This window comes from Phascolarctos cinereus, unplaced genomic scaffold (genome assembly GCF_003287225.1).
Source record: "Phascolarctos cinereus isolate Bilbo 61053 unplaced genomic scaffold, phaCin_HiC Scaffold_4;HRSCAF=312, whole genome shotgun sequence".
In the NCBI taxonomy this organism is placed as follows: domain Eukaryota; kingdom Metazoa; phylum Chordata; class Mammalia; order Diprotodontia; family Phascolarctidae; genus Phascolarctos; species Phascolarctos cinereus.
Window position 1 is genome coordinate 332,602,196 of NW_027555847.1, and position 18,874 is coordinate 332,621,069.

The 18,874-nt window shown below is 37.3% G+C and overlaps 1 protein-coding gene and 1 pseudogene across 4 annotated transcripts in view; one reads left to right on the forward strand and one right to left on the reverse strand.

The window, feature by feature from the left end:
* The window catches only part of ELOVL7 (ELOVL fatty acid elongase 7), a 108,809-nt gene that overhangs the window by 50,098 nt on the left and 39,837 nt on the right, over window positions 1-18,874 (forward strand). The gene's annotated exons all lie outside the window — the stretch shown is intronic.
* On the reverse strand, window positions 4,264-4,826 carry LOC110222338 (large ribosomal subunit protein eL14 pseudogene; annotated as a pseudogene).

The window sequence follows — 18,874 nt, forward strand, 5'->3', positions numbered from 1 at the left end:
AATAGTGAAAAGATTTGGAGTCAGAGAACCCATAGTTCCAGCAATGTTTAGTTTCTTTGTAACCTCAGGCAATTCCATTCATCTCTCACTGGGCCTCAGCTGCTTCCTTTGTAAACAGAAGAAGTTGGACTAATTTGCCTCCGAGATCCCTTCTCCCTTCTAACTCTGGATCTATGATCTTGCTACTTCAGTGCTGCTGTGGATTTGACTCCTTTGGGGTCTCTTCCTCTAACCATGTGATAGTTAATATAGTTGAGAGGTGCTCTTGTTAAAATTTGTCTGTAAGTTGAGTACAATAAACAGGTTTCTTTGGGTGGCTTAGTGGATAGAGTGCTGAGCTAGAAGTCAGAAAGTTTCATCTTCCTGAGTTCAAATCTGACTTCAGACACTTACTAGTTGTGTCACCCTGGGCAAGTCATTTAACCCTGTTTCCCTCACTTTTCTCATCTGTAAAATGAGCTGGAGAAGGAAATGGCAAACCACTCCAGTATCCCTGCCAAGAAGACCCCAAATGGAGTCATAAAGAATTGGACACTACTGAAAACAACTGAACAACAAAGAAAACAAAAGTTCCTGAAAAGTACCATGTAAAACAAGATATTTTATGTTGAATTCTGTATTACTATTAGCTTCTAATATAAAGAAAGATTTTTTTCAGAGGACAAAATCTTTACCTGAGATTGACAAACTAGACTACTTCTCAGTGCCATGCATTTTACACTGTTAGTGAGGATGGCAAGGACTGCTATGGTGATGGTGGTTCTCTATCTCTTGCTGATGTCTGCAGCACACTGTAGTGGAAAGAGAACTGGATTTAGTATCCAGAGATCTGGTTTGTAGTCCCAGGCTATTGTGACCTTGGGAAAGTCACTTAAGCTCTCTGAGCCTCAGTTTCCTCACCTGTAAAATAGAGATGCTTGTATTTGCATTGCCTGTCTCACAGGGTTATTGTGAAGAAAGCCCTTTGTAAACTTTAAAGAAATAGAGGAGGGAGTAGTTTTACCATTATTTGTTCTCCTGAGGCACCAGGAACCAAGGTTAGGGTGTTCTTATACATAAGCTGCAGTTGCTGATTATGTTGCATGTGATTGAGAAGAGGGGCATGAAGCCCAGGCAATCCAAAGCTCTCCTCTGCCTAATGACCATCATGCTGCTAGACCTGATTTAAAACTCCCATGTTAGTGTCTGTGAGTATTATTAAAAATATGTTTTTATTATTTGAAACTGGGAGAGAGGAAGAAGTGAGGGATTCTTGTTCTGTCCCATTAATATATTAGCACTAATTAATGTTGTTTTCTTTACCTGAAGATCACTGATTAATTTAATAGATTGGTTGTTGACCTAGTTCAGGAAGTTATAGCAAGTTTAGAAGTAATTAAGCACTCCTCTCCTTTTAACGAACCCATTTTAGTCAAGGTGTGCACACCTCATGGTCAACTAATTTGACCAGCTATTGAGTATCAAAATGAAGTGACTTACATTGATTTTTTCATGGAACTCTCCCTCTCTTACATTTTTTTCTGGCCTGTGCAGTTCTCAGATCTAAAAATCTTTAGCATTAATATGGTCCTTTTTTCTTCTTATACATCAAAATATTTATGGACAATAAGCATTCATATTTGTAGCAGCAACTTTTTGTCATAGCAAAGGACTGGAAATAATGTTGATACCCATTACTTGGGGAGTGGCTAAACAAATGATGGTACATGAATGAAGTAGATGATTACATTGCTATAAGCAAGGAATATAAAGAATTCGAAAAGCATGGGAAGTCATATGAATTGAGACAGTGAAGTAATCATAAACCAGGTCAACAATGGATATAATAATTATAAGATAAAATGAGGAAAAATCTGCTGTTTTGTCTTTTTGTGTGCTTTTGACATGGGATGGGCAGATGGGAAAAAGGATAGGGGAAAATATATTGGGAATTGAAGGTGAGCTAAAAAAGATAACTTTTTTTTTAAGTAATGATCTTTCAGTAAAATGGCTGTATCCCTTTTGCTTATTTGCATTTCTAGTTTGGAAACAGTAAGAATGCCCTCCTTAATATTAATTATTGAAGGGGAGGGGGAAGACATCCCAAGGGTAATTCAGCATATTAATTCAACAGTGACTTTTTTCCAGAAATGAATAGAAAGCCAATGAAAACTATATAATGTGGGCAAAATGAAGAAGAAAGGTTTTTTTTTTCTGAAAGAGACTTGTGAGAATCTTTGATGATCAACCCATGGGCACCATTTTGAATTAAATAGTTTGTATGTTGCAAACTCAGTGTGGCAAATGTCACATCCAACAACACTTAGGTATCCAGTGTAGATAATGAAAATCACTTTGAAATCATTGAGTGCAACATTTAATAATCTGGAAACTTTTAAGAAAATGAATTTCAAAGATGTATCACAAATGGCAGAACCATCAATAGATGTGGTCTATGTTTTGGGAAAATGATTACCTCAACATAAAGATAATTATTTCAATGTAATAAAGGTACCATATCTATAATATTTGACTATTTTTAAAACCAAAGTGCAGGCTAGTCTACTTATTAGCATTTAGGGGCCCAAGTAATACTTTTCTACTTTACAAATGACCAGGGAAAAGGAAATGCTCATTTTATTAAAAAACAAGAAAGAAAAGGTTTTCATTGTGATGGTTTTTTAAAAAAGTATCTGAATAGACAGGAAAATAGTTATTCGTATCAGGAAATTGAATGGTAAAAGAATGTAACATAGGAGAAAGGGAAGAAGGACCATTGAATACATGGAGCCAGTAGAGATGAGGTTCATTCAGAAGAGGCAGTTGAACTTTGTGGGGAAGAAATTGTTGCATGGCACTCATTTATCTGTAATTTAGTGCTATCCTCCAGTTCAGGAATCTTTAGCTTCAGTATAGAACTCCTTTCCCCACGCATCTCTGTGTGTGTGTGTATATGTGTGTTCCTAAGTAGCTTTAGGAGAGAAATTATTGAGTAATGAGAGATCAAAAGAAAAACGGATAAGTAGTATTGGTTGATGACTCCTTCTAAGTGGTACCAAAGACAATGATTGTGAAGCTGATGATACAATAAGGAGGTTTCTTTTCTTCATTGGACATATATCAGGACATACTGGAGGGCCTCCTAAGATTTGTTAGATTTAATAACTTTACCCCACCTTTGGTGATTCACATATTTCTCTCTAAGTCAAAACAGTTTGATATAGTGGAAAGAGTTCTGCATTTGGAATTGGAGGCCATAGATTCAAATCCTGGCTTTGTCACATCTATCTGCATGATTTTGGGCAAATCACTTAACTTCTCTGTGATATGAGTGATGGGGATTTTTTGTAAGAGATGGAGTGACTCTAACAATAGACTAGCTAGCTAGATAGTTAGTCTGGAGTTTCACAAATATGATTAAAATGATTTCAAGCTGGAGAGGGAGAAACTGCCTACATATATTTACCATAAAGAATAGCTATAGGAAGAAAAGTAGTAGCAATCTACTCAGAGATTCACAGAAAACAAAAACCAAGAAGAAAGAAGCCAGCAGTAAAACCCGTGATTTCAGATTTCTATCATTTTTTTGTTGTTCAGTCATTCAGTTGTGTCTGACTCTTCTCTTTGTGATCCCATGGACCATAGCACACCAGGCCCTTCTGACCTCCACTATCTCTTGAAGTCTGTCCAGGTTCATGTTCATTGTTTCCATGACACTATCATCCTCTGTCCCCTTTTCCTTTTGTCTTTCATCTTTCCCAACATTTGGGTCTTTTCATCTATCTATCTATCTATCTATCATCTATCTATCTATCTATCTATCTATCTATCTATCTATCTATCTATCTATTTCTGAACTTAAGACATACAACAAGCATTTCATAACATAGTAGAATAGAAAAAAAGATGATTGCTCATGAAACTGTAAATCTATTATGTAAAACTTGATATTTCTTTTAAATATATATTAAAGTTTTCATGTAACTTTTTTCTTTTTTTTCTTCCCTTCCCCTCACCCTAGAGATAGCTACCATCAGACACAAATACACACACGTGCATGTATGTGTGTGTATGTAAAATCATTCTATACATACTTCTATTTATCAGTTCTTTCTTTGGATGCAGATAGTGTCTTCCTTCATAGGTACTATGTAGTTAATTTGGATATTTATAATAGTCAAAATGGCTTATTTGCTCAAAGTTATTCTTTTTTTTTTTGTGTAGCAGAACCTTTATTTGATTTCTGGCAGCGTCTTATGTTTTGGCTTTTGGAGCAGCTGTTTGCTAAGCAGGTCCCTTCTTGGCTGGGGCCTTCTGGCGGGAGGCTTTCTGACCAGGGGCGGCCTTCTGACCCTCAGCTTTCTTCAAGGGGATCTTCTTGGCAGAGACCTTTGTGGCCAGCGTCTTCCAGGCAGCTCCCTTCTTAGGAGACCCCTTCTTGGTGGACACTTTCTGGAGCTTCTTTACTTCATGCTTGATAATTCAGTTTCTTATTTTCTTGGCCTTCACGACTTTGTAATAGTCAACATCTGTCATTTTAGCTTTCCTTTCTCTGGCTTCAATCTTCTTGGCCCATCTTGTGGCTTTCCATTTTATATTGATCTTTTCTTTCTCCCAAGTAGCCCAGACATGCTTCTGATGAGCACTGTTTGAGAACTTGAGCCCCAAGTCTGTATGTTTCATACATTTAAATGGCATGGCCTGCCTCCTCACACCACTGCATGGGCCATCAACCAAAGCCCTGTTCTGATCAATAACATCCACAATAGCTACCAGCTTGCTGGCATGTGGCCCAAAGGAAATGTAGGCCACCTGGCCAATTTCCACATAGCGCTTGAATACCATGTTGGTGGTGCCAAATGAGAAGGAAGGGCCAGAACCTCAAAGTTATTCTTAAAGCATTACTATTACTTTATACAATGTTCTCTTGGTTCTGCTCATTTCGTTCTTCATTATTTCTTGCAAGTCTAACTATATTTTTCTAAGATCATTGAGCTTATCACTTCTTATAGCACAGTAGTATTCTATTGTGCTCATATGTCACAACTTGTTCAGCCATTCCCCAATTGATGGGCATCCCTACAATTTCCAGTTCTTTACCACCACAAAGAAAGCTGCTATAAATGTTTTAGAACATACAGGTTTTTTTTTCTCCTTTTTCCCTAATCAACTTTGGAAATAGACCTAGTAGTGGTATTGCTGGGTCAAAAGCAGTTTAATAACTCTTTAATAACATCAGGGTCTTTTCCAATGAGTTCCATCTTCTCATTAAGTGGTCAGAGTATTTAAACTTCATCTTCAGTGTTTGACCTTCAGATTTCTATATACATGTGCACAAGTAGGATAAACTAAAGATTCTAATGAAAGGGAGGAAAAGTTGAGCCCACAACTATTAGCAAATCATCAATAAGACTTCGTGATGTGTGTGACCCAAGACTGGAGTATGGTTCTGGAAAAGGAACAGCTTATTCCAAAGGAACCCAGTAGATAAAGGGAAAGAGGGGAGAAGGTTGGAATATGACTGTATGTTAAAAAAAAAAAAAGATCTTCCACATGTGAGGAAATCCAGGGACCAGAGCAAAGAAAACATGGTAGAAATCACTTGGATGTTGCTTGGTATGAATAGTGGGATGATATTAACATAACTATGAGAAGGCGAAACTAATCAATTATTATTTTGCTTTTTGTTTTTGTTTTCTTTCTCTGATAGAGAACCATCTTTGGACTAGAAAGGGCAGGGTGAAAAAAATGATTCATGGGGATTTTTAACTCCAAGATAGATAGGGAGATTGTAAAAGAACACCTAGCTTCCTACGATGAACTTGACCCACAAGGCAGGAAATTCCTCTTCACCTGAGCTCTTAAGGCTGCCATAAGTATGTTACAGAGGAGATTCTTACTCAGGTACAGATTAGACTAGTCTCGACTGGAAGGCCTTTGAAGTCCGTTCCAACTCTGAGCTCCAGTGATACTGATTCTGTCTTTTGTTTCACATTGACACAAAGCCAAATAACTTGAGTGCGAGCACAGGAAAGGTTGACATAAACTTGGTTGTTGCAATTAGATTAAAATAAAATGCCAAACATCAACATTCTAGAGGCTGTCTGCAGTACTGAAAGGCATGAAAGCCTGAGACTTTCTTCTGTGTGAATTTTGGGGTGAATTAAAAAAATCATGGGCATAAAAAAAAGAAAAAAATCATGAGCATAGAAGGAGATCATTTAATCCAACCCTCTTTCCTGCTGCCCTGTCCCACTCTCCACACCTGCCACTCCCATAGAAGAAAACTGTGTCCTCACCAAAAGGGTGAAGTGATTTGTTTCATAATACAAGTAAGCTGGAAAGAGCAGAGGTAAGATTTGAACCCAGGCCCTATGACTTCAGGTCTAGCACACACTGCTTTGTCTTGAGAGAACACCAAAACGATTATAAAATTACTTTGTTCATTATCTGGGAAGGGTTTAAATAGGGTGACAGTGACAAATTTATATCCAGGCTGATTGTATCATGGATACTCAGACTAAAAACCACAGCACTTACTGTAGTCTTCAGTGAAAGGGTAAAGGAAGCCAAAAGAAAGGGTAGTGGTTTTTTCTACATACAAAACAAATTTCATTTTTAACAGAAAGACCTCACAAATTCTTAATTAACTGGAAAATAGAGCATCTTATGCACACACACCTCTACCCTTACCAGTATTATGATGAAATATGTTAGCTAAGCCTAGTATTTACCCATCATGAGAAGGGTGGCAGGCCTTTGGTCCTCAAAGAATTAAGAGCTTCATCACCTCAGTGAGAGCTTCTATTGGATTCCATCCTCCCATTTGTTAGTCATCATTTTACTCAGGCCAAAAAATAGCCTTTTGCAAGATCTACCAGTATTTCAGAAATCCTGTGAAGGCAGAAGCAAAGTGAGGGAAAGGAAGTCCAAGGGATCCAGGATGATACCAAAAGCTGCCTTGTAACAAAATCCTCAGCAGGATTTATTTACAAGTATTGGAAGGAAGACATTTGGAGGGAGGTTTGTATTTTGATGACAACAATTCTGTTTTTTTTTTCTTTGGTTAGGCAATGGGGTTAAGTGACTTGCCCAGAGTCACAGAGCTACTAAGTGTTATGTGTCTGAGGACGGATTTGAATTCAGGTCCTCCTGAATCCAGGGCCAGTGCTCTATCCACTGTGCCACCTAGCTGCCCCAATGACAACAATTCTAAGAGAGGATGGGTTGAGCAGGTACCATTTTAAAGAAGAATTTCACTCATTAGTTCAGATTTAGCTCAAGAGCCATCTTTTGCACAAAGCCTTTCCTGTTTCTGGCCCATACCCCATCATCCAACCCCACCTACAGGGGCCTTCTCCCCTTCAAGGTTCCCTACATTCAGTAGTATATAGAACATTGGACTTGGGAGTCAGGAAGACCTGAATTTGAATCCTACCTGATACTCATTAACTCTGTCACCCTAGACAAGCCCCTTAACCTCTCTATACCTCATTTTACTCATTCATAAAATGTGGATAATAATAGTACTCATTTCCTTCCCTCCCTCCGTCCCTTCCTTCCTTCCTCTCTCTCTTTCTCTCTCCCTCCCTCTTATCTGGCTAGCTATCTAGCTGTATCCATGTCTGTCTATGGACTGAACTCTTAGATATTTTGTAGAGAGTATTCTCATGCAGTAACAAGTTGTACAGCTAGATATGATAAGGCCCTTCCATACCCCTATTGTATGCGTATTTTGGGAGTGTATGTGTCCGTATACACACATACATATGTATAAATGTTTTTATATGCCCATACACATATATTTACATACATGCATATATGTGTATATGAGTATATTAGTATGTATGTATACATTGCTTCCAGCCTTGATGTCCAGGGGCATGATGCAAAGATGCTGATCCAAAATCCTCTAGACCCTTCAAAGCTCATAAGGTCTTCCTCCAGCCAAATGATGGGGTTAAGGTAACATAAGATCAAGGTGTGTTGGACCTAGCTTTCAAAAGCTGGTTGTTAAACTTTACACCTCGGAAATCAGCAAATGCTACAAATCAGGGATTGATTAATTGTTCTGTGGATGGTCTAGACTTAAGTAGGTAACGGTGAAAATATTAATAATGTGGATTAAACTTAAAGTCTATCTTGTGTACATGTCCTCCCAGACAGCCGATTATTAAATAGGGCACACCTCTATCAAGGTCCTAGGCCAAAGCCAAACCTGAAGTCTCCCCTTCCTCTCCCCCACTCTCTCCCAGCCACAGTTGTTCCTTAGGGGTTTGCTGTAGTTCTGTCTCTCCCATTTGCCACTATTAGAATGCTTCATTTTTAAGCTAAATTTGATGCTTTTATGCAAGATCCATAGGACATGATGAAATCCCTGAGTCAGTTGGAACACAATTCCTGTCTTCCATCATTTCCTTTATATACAATAGCTTTCAAAGACTTTTCAAATTTATGCTAAAGCCTGATTGATATTGATTGAATGAATATCTTATTGCTGACTTTAAGTGGGCTAGAGTGACTTGTTTGGGTAAATATCAATCAATTCCACCTTTACACACAGATATGGAAAGACAGAGACAGAACCCCCCCCCCATATCTGTATAGATATGAGAAGAAAGAGGGAGAGAGGCAGAGAGATAGACAGGAGGGAGAGATACAGAGACAGACAGAGAGAGACAGAGAGAGAATGTGTTTCACATTTGTAGAAATATTCCTATGTGGTTTAAAATCCTTGTCAGTCTTCCATAGTATCAGATAGGTATCCTTGTCCATTTATCTTTTAATGTTATTCCCAAATTTTTCTAGAGTATAGTTAGATACTTGTTTTGCTCTGTGATTGCATCAATGTTGGTACTTCTGCCAATGATGGAGATGGCAACCCATCCATATCTTCCAATTTGGTGCAACTCTTGAGTCTCTCCTGCCATTAATAATACCTTCACTGGGGTTCACCAAATATGCTGGGAACCTTCTTCTGTCTTCCTTGACATTGTTCTTAGATACCAATACAGGACAAGGATTATCTTATGATTCTCACTGTGTGATTGACTCACCTTTCTTTCTAGTCACATAAGTTTTTAATGACAATTTTGATATCACTTCTGTATGGCTCTGACCAGTGTCCAAGATATATACTGATGTACCAACTCTGTGGGTTGTGCATCTAACTGCATACTGTACTTTAGGAAATAAACCCACATTTTCCCCCTCTAATAACCTCCCCCACCTCATTCAGATAGGTTAAAATCTTCAGGGATTATGGGTTTCATTTAGAAGGCTCCCCAGAACAATCAGCACATTGTTATCTGCAAACAAGAGACCTTGGAGGACATGGTCATCTATGGAGGGGCTCTTAAATTGTTGTCCATGAATTTTCCTTATTTTTTTAACTATATTTCAATAAAACTGGTTTCTTCTATATTCCTATGTACTTTATTTTATACATTTAAAAACATAATTGAGGTAGGCTTCAGGTTTCACCAGACTGTCAAAGGGGGCTGTGCCACAGAAAAATTTAAGAACCCCTGGTCTAGAAGAATCACCTCCGTTAAAATGGCAAACACTTGTGGAGGATATAGGTCTCCCTATTTTATACCTCTTTTACTATTAATAATCAGAGGGTTCTAGAACAAAGTTGTATCCATTGTTACATCTTTCAAGCAATTTCAAGCAATATGAGTTTGATACATGTAAGGGGGGGACAAACTGTCGGGAGAACAAACTCACATGAATTTACTCAGATTTCTAGCCTTTATTCTTGGAGATGTCCAGGTAAAAGACTTTTTCACATTTTCTTAAAACTCTCCTACCAACCCTCATCAACAGAAAGTTCTTCCTTATAGCTAGCTCAAGTTATTCATGCTTAGCCTATTTTCATTTGCCCTCAGAGTAATAAAGAATTACTATCACTATGTTTCTTATAATAATTTTTAACATAATTAACAATCTATTACCATGGCATCCTTGATCCTTCTTTTCTCCCCACTAATGAACAATTTGTCTCATCTTTCTTTATGGGTTCTAGCTTCTAGCTTTTCAATCATCTTTATTGCCTTTCCAAGTTTCCCACATTTCTTTGGTGCCCTCTACTATTCCACTGGCAGCAGAAAGAGCTCATTCAACATCGCTACTCAGCTATAGTTTTTTTTCATAGTATTTTTTATTAATCAATTTATTTTCAGTTTTCAACATTCACTTCCACAAGATTTAGAGTTCCAAATTTTCTCCCCATCTTGTCCCTCCCCCCACCCCAAGACGGCGTTCAGCTGTAGTTTTAAAATAGAACTATGACCATGTTGAATGATGGGAAATGGATCAAGAAAAAACAAATGTGGACATTTAGAAACAAATCGAGACATTAGGAACTACAGATAACCAAAACCTCTGCCTAAATTTTAAACTCTTAGGACTAAAGAGGCATAACAGATTTCAAGAAAGTATGTGCTTACTAGATTTGGAAATTTGTCAGAGTTAATTCACCTTTTTAAAAAGTAGTCCATCTCTACTACATATAGTAACTATTTATTGAGTGCAGGAATGGAAGTAGTAAGAGATAGGACTGAAAAGATAGATTGGCATCAGATGATAGAGCACCTTGGGTGACAAGCTACTGAGTTTAAATTTTATCTTGTAAATTAATGAAGCATTAGATTTAAATGAGGCAGAGCTGTGCAAAGTCGGCAGCTTCACTCTCTTCTCTAGAGTCATCAAAGTCCAGTGGCAAGACAGAAGTCAAGATGACTGGCAACAGCCTGGGATGCAGTGGATGACCTTGGCTTTTCTAAATTAACATCTTTGCAAGGCCTCAGTTTGTCTCATTCAATGACTAGGAGCTAGGTAAGAGTTGGGACAAAAGATGGCCTAATTTGCCATCACAAAAATATCAACCTGGGAGAGGAAGACCCCTCTGAAGGTGCTAGAGGGAGAGAATAATTGATAGAATTAGGCCCTATAAGAGCAAGTCTGAGATGAGATTAAGGATGCAAAAGGAAGAATTAGCCATGACGTGGAAAAGAGAGATTTCTGGAGGACTGGAAAGGAGATGGTGGTTGAATAATAATAATAATAATAACTAACATGTATATAGCACTTGAGATTTTACAAAGCTTGCACTTATCCCATTTAATTCTCTACTGTTTCCAGTAGGTGCTATTGTTATCTGCATTTAGAGGTTAAATGACCTGCCCAGGGTTACATAGCTAGTAAATGTGCAAGGCAAGATTTGAACAGGAAATCTGGTAATCAGTCTCCTAAACCATCTAAATCATGAATTTGTGGAGTTATTTTGAAGTGAAATTGGAACAGTTTACACCCATTTGAAGATTTGTATACTCAACAGAGTAGAAGGCAGTCCTCTACAGAGTTTGGGGAGGTTTGAGGTGGCGCCTTGAAAGGTTTAGAATTAACGTAGGCAGCTTACTAAAGATAAAGTCTGCTAAATAACACTAATAGTTCAGTTGTTAGCATGAATTTGTCTGAGGGACTACTGACCCAGTTTTATTATTTTTCTCCAAAGTATGAGTGTAAAAGTTGAGAAAGAGAAAAGTAGAATTTTCAACATTTGGAGATTAGAAAGTAGGATGGAAGAACAAAGAAACCAGAATGTTTTGTTGGTGCCTTTTATCATGACTTTGCAGTTTTTGTGAGGCAGAAAACCCTTTCTCTTTTCCCATCAGGGTTGAACTTTCCCTTCTAATAAAAGAAAACCAGCCTCAAATACCCCAATCAGTGATCACATCTGATAACCCTTGCAGTATTCTGCCCTAGTTACTGTCCCTCACCTTTCATGTGTGAAGAGGGAAGTATGTTTCATCATCTATTTTCCCAGACCATCAATGATTTTTTTTTTTGGTTTAGAGTATAATTTCTTTTTAGTGCTCTGGTTTTTTTATATTGTTCTAGTTTACATTATATATAATGTATTATATGCATTACATTATAGATATATTATATATAATGTTCTTTTGGTTTTGCTTAATTAAATGCAACGGATTTATATACAAATCTTCCCATATTTCTGTGGCTCCCTCATCGTCTTTATTCTTTATTGCCAAATAATATTCCTTTGCATTTATATGCCGTAGTTTGTTCAACCATTTTTCAATTGCTATACACCGACTTTGTTTCCATTTTTTGAAGCAAAAATCTTTTGTCTGGGTATGGCTTTAAACTAATAGGATCAATTAAAAATATGGATCATTATTTATAAATCCAAATGACTATTTTCCTTCAAAGAAATCACCTTTCTCTGAAGGATGCTTAAAATTGGCCTTGGAGATCTTTGTAATTGCTTTCAGAACCAGTTTACAAGACATTCAAAAATCAGTTTCATTATTTTGTTATTTAATAATATTTTGGACCAAAAATGGCATTAGCTCAGCTTGACCATCGACTTCCTTCACTAGATTCAGTTCTGAATGACTTCAGACTGATTTTTTAAAAATGCATCGATTTTGAAAGGATAAGGATTTGCCACCATTTACAGATATTGAAAAGAATGCACCACAGGCTATGAAAGAAATTTTGAATGCAATGGATTATATCTTTTTTGAGGACTATTGTAAGAATCTTTTAAATGGTTTTGTATTGCGATTCTCTTGTGCTTCCAGTCCTACTTTGAACTAATCTTCTTGATGTACAACTTTATTCGTGTTATCCTCTTGCTTCAGAGCCTTCAGTAACTCTGTTAACAAGTCTCACCTTCTTATTAGCCAAATATTTGTCACTGAACAGTATGTGGCCTACCTAATTTGCAGTCCTTATTTCTGAATCCTCCTTTTTCATTCATCGCACTTCTCATACCATAGGTAAGTTATTTCTCTTTTTGAAATTTAAACTAATCTGTAAACTATTAATACAAGCAATACCAGCCATCTCACAGAGTTGTTGCGAGGATCAAGTGAAATAATATACTGAAAACACTCAAAATTTGTTTGTTATTGATAGCCTCTTGTTTTTGCAGCACCTTCATTTCCTAATGTTTTCCTCCTTGATTTCCCCCCCACCTAGTGAATAATCCTTTGTAACAAATCATTTAAAAAGAGAGGAGAAAAGCAGTTTTGTGAAACTAACATTGACATGCTAGTCTGACAGAGTCTGACATTATATGAAATGTTCCATACCCATAGCTCCCCACCTTTGCAAAGATGGGAGGGAGGTACATTATTATCTCTTCTTCAGGGTTCAGCTTGCTTACTATAATTACACATCATTCAGGTTTTTCTTCTGTCAGAAATGCTTTAAGTGTTACAAAACACTACGTACATTAATATTGTTCATAACAATATTCATTCAACATTCAGACCACAGAGACTGTTCTTTGTTCCCTGAGCTCACCTGGTGCCTTCCTGCCTTTGTGCATTTGTGTATATTATTATCTCTATCTGAAATACCCTTCCCTTGTATTTTTTTGCCAATCAAAATCCTACTTATCCTTTTAAGTCTCAGCTCAAATGCTAACTCCTCCATAAAGTCTTCAGTCGTAATACAAAAAGCTTAAAGGCGGGAGAGGTGGGAGAAAAGGCCATTCTCTTAGCTCAGGGCTTCTTAATATGGGGTCCACAGATCCCTAAAAATTCTGTGCATAGATTTCAAGAGTCTATGAACTTGGATAAATAGAATGTATATCCTTTTTAATTCTCTGCATTTTATTTTATGTATTTAAAAACATTCTTCTTAGAAGGGGTTCATAGGCTTCACCAGACTGCCACAGGGATCCATGATACCAAAAAGGTTAAGAGTCCCTGCCCTAGATGAAAGGGATCCCTCCAACCTTTGAACTATCATAGTACTTTCCTTGGTACATCTCATACACTTTCAGGTTCCATTTGGTGTTGACTTTATTGGTGCCTTCTCAGACCTGTTCCTGACTTTCTCTGGACTTCAGATATTGCTGGGGTCTCCTTGCCCTGGAACATCCTACCATACTTTCCCCCTTGAATATTCTTCTTCAAGGCCTGAGTCTTACCTTCTCCCATTGGTGAGTTCCTCCTAGACCCCAAATGGGTACACTTCCCTCCATTCCTCTCCTGGTCTTAACTTTCTGATTTTATCTAAACTTCAAAACCATCACACTGTGGTAGTACTTTTTCCTTCCTTCTGAGTGTATTCACCTATTAGAATGTAAGGTCTCTGAGGGCTGTGATTGTCTTTCTCTGTCTTGCATTTATATCTTCAGTGCTTAGCATAGTGCCTGGCATATAGTAACTGTTTAATAAACCCTTCCTTAATTCCTTTCTGTCTCCCTCCCCGCTTCTTGTCAAACTTAAATAGAAATGGGAGCCATTAAACCATACATGAGGATCTCAGCAAACTGCATATTAACTTAGTTTTAAAATGTGATGTTATCTATGTTTTATTGTGTCTTTTGTTTATTTTGTTAAATATTTCCCAGTCACATCTGGTTTGGGCCATATTTGGGAGTGTTACAAGCCATGGCCTATGGGGCATGTATTTGATACCTGTGCTCTGAGGTCATTGTATTGCTCTTGGTTAAACATGCCCATTTCCTTAAATTGTTGGACATATGACATAGACTCAAAGCCATTCACATCCTGGTTGCCTTCTTCTGGGCTGCCCTCTACATATCAGTGTCTTTTTGGTGCCAAGAACTGAAAATAATACTCCAAATGAGGTCAAATATGGGCAAAATACAGTGAGACTGTGCCCTCTCTCTTCCTGGAAGATATGTCCAATTAAGGTAGCCCAAGATCCTATTAACTTATATGGCTTCTGCATCACACTGCTGCTTCATTGAGCTTGGAGTGCACCAAAACCTTCAGTTCTTCTTCAGAACTGCTAATGTCTATTCATGCCTCCCATATACTCTACTTGTTAAGTTGATTTTTCCCTCCAACTGCAAGAATTTCCACTTATTCCTATTGAATTTCACCTTATTCATTTCAGCCCAATGCTCAGAGAGTATAGTCTAGATTCTCGATCACTTTGGATCATGACCCTGTCATCTACTGTGTTAGCCCTCTCAGATTGGTATCCTCTCTAAAACTGATGAACATGTCACCTATAGCTTTATTCAAGTCATTGGCACAGGGCCAAGCACAGATCCTTAGGATGCTATACTGGATGCTTCCTGACACATTGACATTGAACTATTCACTACCATTCTTTAGATCTGACCAGCCAACCAGTTCTAAATTCATCTGAATGTATTATTATTATTATTATTATTATTATTGTATCATCCATTTTCTCTATAAGAATATTATGAGATACTTTATCAAAAACTTGCTACAGTCTACCTAAACTATCTGCAGCTTTTCCCTCTTCCACCAGTTTAGTACTCATGTAAAAAAAATGAAATGAGGTTAGTCTGGAATGACCTGTTCTTGATGAAGTCAAGCTGACTCTTTGTTGTCACCCCATTTTCTTTCTAGATGTTAACTAACTATCTTTTTAATTATCTGTTCTAGAATTTCCCCAGGACTTGAAGTCAGGCTTACTGGCCTATAGTTTTCAGATTCTGTTCAATAAAAAAATCAGGACATTAGGCCTTCTCCACTATTGTGGTACCTTTCTTGTTTTTCATGATCGTATAAACATCACTGGCAGTGACTCAGCAGTCCCATCTGCCATTTCTTTCAGGATACAAAAGTATAATTCATCTGGCAGGTTACTTGAATTCATCATGGGTAGCTACATGCTATCTTCTTATTAATCTAGAGTATCAACTCCCTGTTAGTCATTTTTGTTCTGTCATTTCCAATATTAAGGCCATTCTCCTTTGCAGAGAAAATAGAAAAAAAATTGGGCAGCTCCACCTTCTTTCTCTCTACTGTAAGGAGTCATTGTCTCATTGACCTAAGCAAAGAGCCTATCCCTTCTTTGAGCCACCTTTTTTCCCCAACAGATTAAAAAAAAACATACACCTCCCTTTTTTGTTGTCCTTAGTTTTCCTGTTCAGTTTCATCTCATTCTGAGATTTAGCCTTCCTGACACTATTTTTTATATCATGTTCCATGCTCTTATGTTTACATTCTTTTCCTTGGCCTTGCTTCTATACATTCCTTTTAAAATTAAAAAAAATAATAATATTTTCTTTTCCCCCCAGTTACAGGTAAAGACAATTTTAATATTTGTTTAAAAAAATTTTGAGTTCGAAATTTTTTCTCTCCTTCCCTCACCTCTCCTGTCCCTGAGATAGTAAGCAATTTGATATAGGTTATAAGTGTTTAGTCATGCAAAATCTATTACCATATTAGTTTACATTGCTTTTTAAAATTTAAGTTGGCCACTCATTTTCCTTGATCTTATTTGAAAAACCCCATTTGCCTACCTCATTAGACTTATTTCCCTTTGTGTCTTCATAATTTCAACCTTGAATATCTCCTTGAATATTCTTGAGTTGACATCTCCTGAAGTGTTTTATTTAGTATGGAATCCAATCTATTTTTGCTCTTGAAAACTGCTTTCCCCAAATCCAGGATTCATGTCAGATTATGCCCAGTTTTCCCCATCACAAACTCTAGGGTGGAGTAGTCACTGTCCTCCACAGTTTTCCACCATACTCACCCCTCACTACCCCCACCCCCAGCAACTAGCTCTCCCTAGTAATGAGAATTAGATCCAGAATAGAATTTCCCCTTATTGGTTCATTCAGTTTTTAAATGATGAAATTATCATTAAGTCAAGTGAAGAAGTTATTAGTTGCTTAGCTTTTGGCAGAGAGTTCTAACAGATGTCTGGATAATTGAACTACTGGCTTTTGTGCTAGACTTGTGATCTGTTTTTAAAATTCATGATCTATTTCCTCTTTCTGTTCAGGTGGCCTATAGTGTACTCATGACAAAGATCATTTCTATTTCTCCTTCCTCCCACCCAAATATTCTCTGTTATGCTCTTCCTTTCCAGTTTCTGGATTTCTTCAACTGAGTTTAATCTTTTTAATTAATATATTAATTAATAGTGCTCTCTAATGTCCCACCCCTTTTGTTGTTCAGTTGTTTATCAGTCATGTCTAGTTTTCATTACTCTATTTGGAATTTTCTTGGTACAGATACTGGAATGGTTTGCCATTTCCTTCTCCAGGTCATTTTACAGATGAGGAAACTGAGGAAAATAGGGTTAAGTGACTTGCCCTGGGTCACACAGCTATTAAGTGTCTGAGGCTGGATTTGAACTCAAGTTTTCCTGACTCCAAGCCCAACACTCTATCCACTGACCTACCTGCCTTCCCAATTATAACAAATATGCAGAGTCAAACAAAATAAATCCCTGTGCTAGCCATGCTTTTTTTAAAGAAGAAAAATTTGTTTTTAGTTTCCAACATTCACTTCCATAAGATTTTGAGTTCCAAATTTTCTCTCCATCTTTCCCCTCCCCCTCCCCCAAGAAAGCATGCAATTTGATATAGGCTCTACATATACATTCATATCAAACCTATCTTCACATTAGTCATGTTGTAAAGAAGAATTAGAACTAATGGGAGAAACCATAAAAAAGAAGAAATAAAAACAAAGAAAAAAAAAAGAGAGCCAGCAAATAATATGCTTTGATCTGCATTCAGATTCCATAGCTCTTTTTTTGGATATGGCCAGCATTTTCCATCACGAGTCCTTTGGAGTTGTCTTGGATCCTTGCATTGCTAAGAAGAGATGAGTCTATCAAAGTTAGTTATTATAAGGTGGTGCAGTAGGTAGAACACCGGCCCTGAAATCAGGAGGACCTGAGTTCAAATCTGGCCTCAGGACCAAACACTTGATACTTACTAGCTGTGTGACTCTGGGCAAGTCATTTGACCCCAATTGCCTAAAAAATAAAAAGGTTAGTCATCATATATTGTGGCTATTAATATGTACAATGTTCTCCTGGTTCTGCTCACTTCACGAAGCCTCAGTTCATATAAGTCTTTCCAGGTTTTTCTGAAGTCCACCTGCTCATCATTTCTTATAGCACAACAGTATTCCATTACATTCATATACTATAACTTATTCAGCCATTCCCCAACTGATGGACATCCCTTAGTTTCCAATTCTTGACCACCACAAAAAGAGCTGCTATAAATATTTTTGTACATATGGGTCCTTTTCCCATTTGTATGATCTCTTTGGGTTACAGCCCTAGAAGTGCTATTGCTGGGTCAAAGGGTATGCACATTTTATAGCCCTTTGGGCATAGTTCCAAATTGCTCTCCAAAATGGTTGAATCAGTTCACAACTCCACCAACAATGCATTAGTGTTCCAATTTTCCCACATTTTCTCCAACATTTATCATTTTCCTGTTTTGTTATGTTAGCCAATCTGATAGGTGTGATGTGGTACCTCAAAGTTGTTTTGATCTGCATTTCTCTAATCAATAGTGATTTAGAGCATTTTTTCATATGACCATAAATGGCTTTAATTTCTTCATCTGAAAGCTGCCTGTTCATATCCTTTGACCATTTATCAATTGTGGAGTGACTTGTATTCTTATAAATTTGACTCAGTTCTCTATATATTTTAGAAATGACACTACATATTTTATCTATATATTTTATCAGAGACACTGGTTGTAAAAATTCTTTCCCAGTTTTCTGCCTCCCTCCTAATCTTGTTTACATTGTTAGCCAGTTTTTTTTTTAAGAAAGGTCTCATTCTGCCTTGTTGGATAGTATGCTTCATCATTAGTCTTCTTGAATTGTGATAGGTCTTGCATTGATCAGAAGTGTCGAGTCTTGTTTGTCTCTACGACGTTGTTGCTATTGTATAAATTATTCTCCTGGTTTTGCTCATTTTACTCTGCATCAGTACATACAAATCATTCTAAGTTACACTGGAACCATCTCTTTACTTTTTTTTTTTTAGGCAATTGGGGTTAAGTGACTTGACCAGGGTCACACAGCTAATAAGTGTCAAGTGTTTGGTCCGAGGCCAGATTTGAACTCAGGTCCTCCTGACT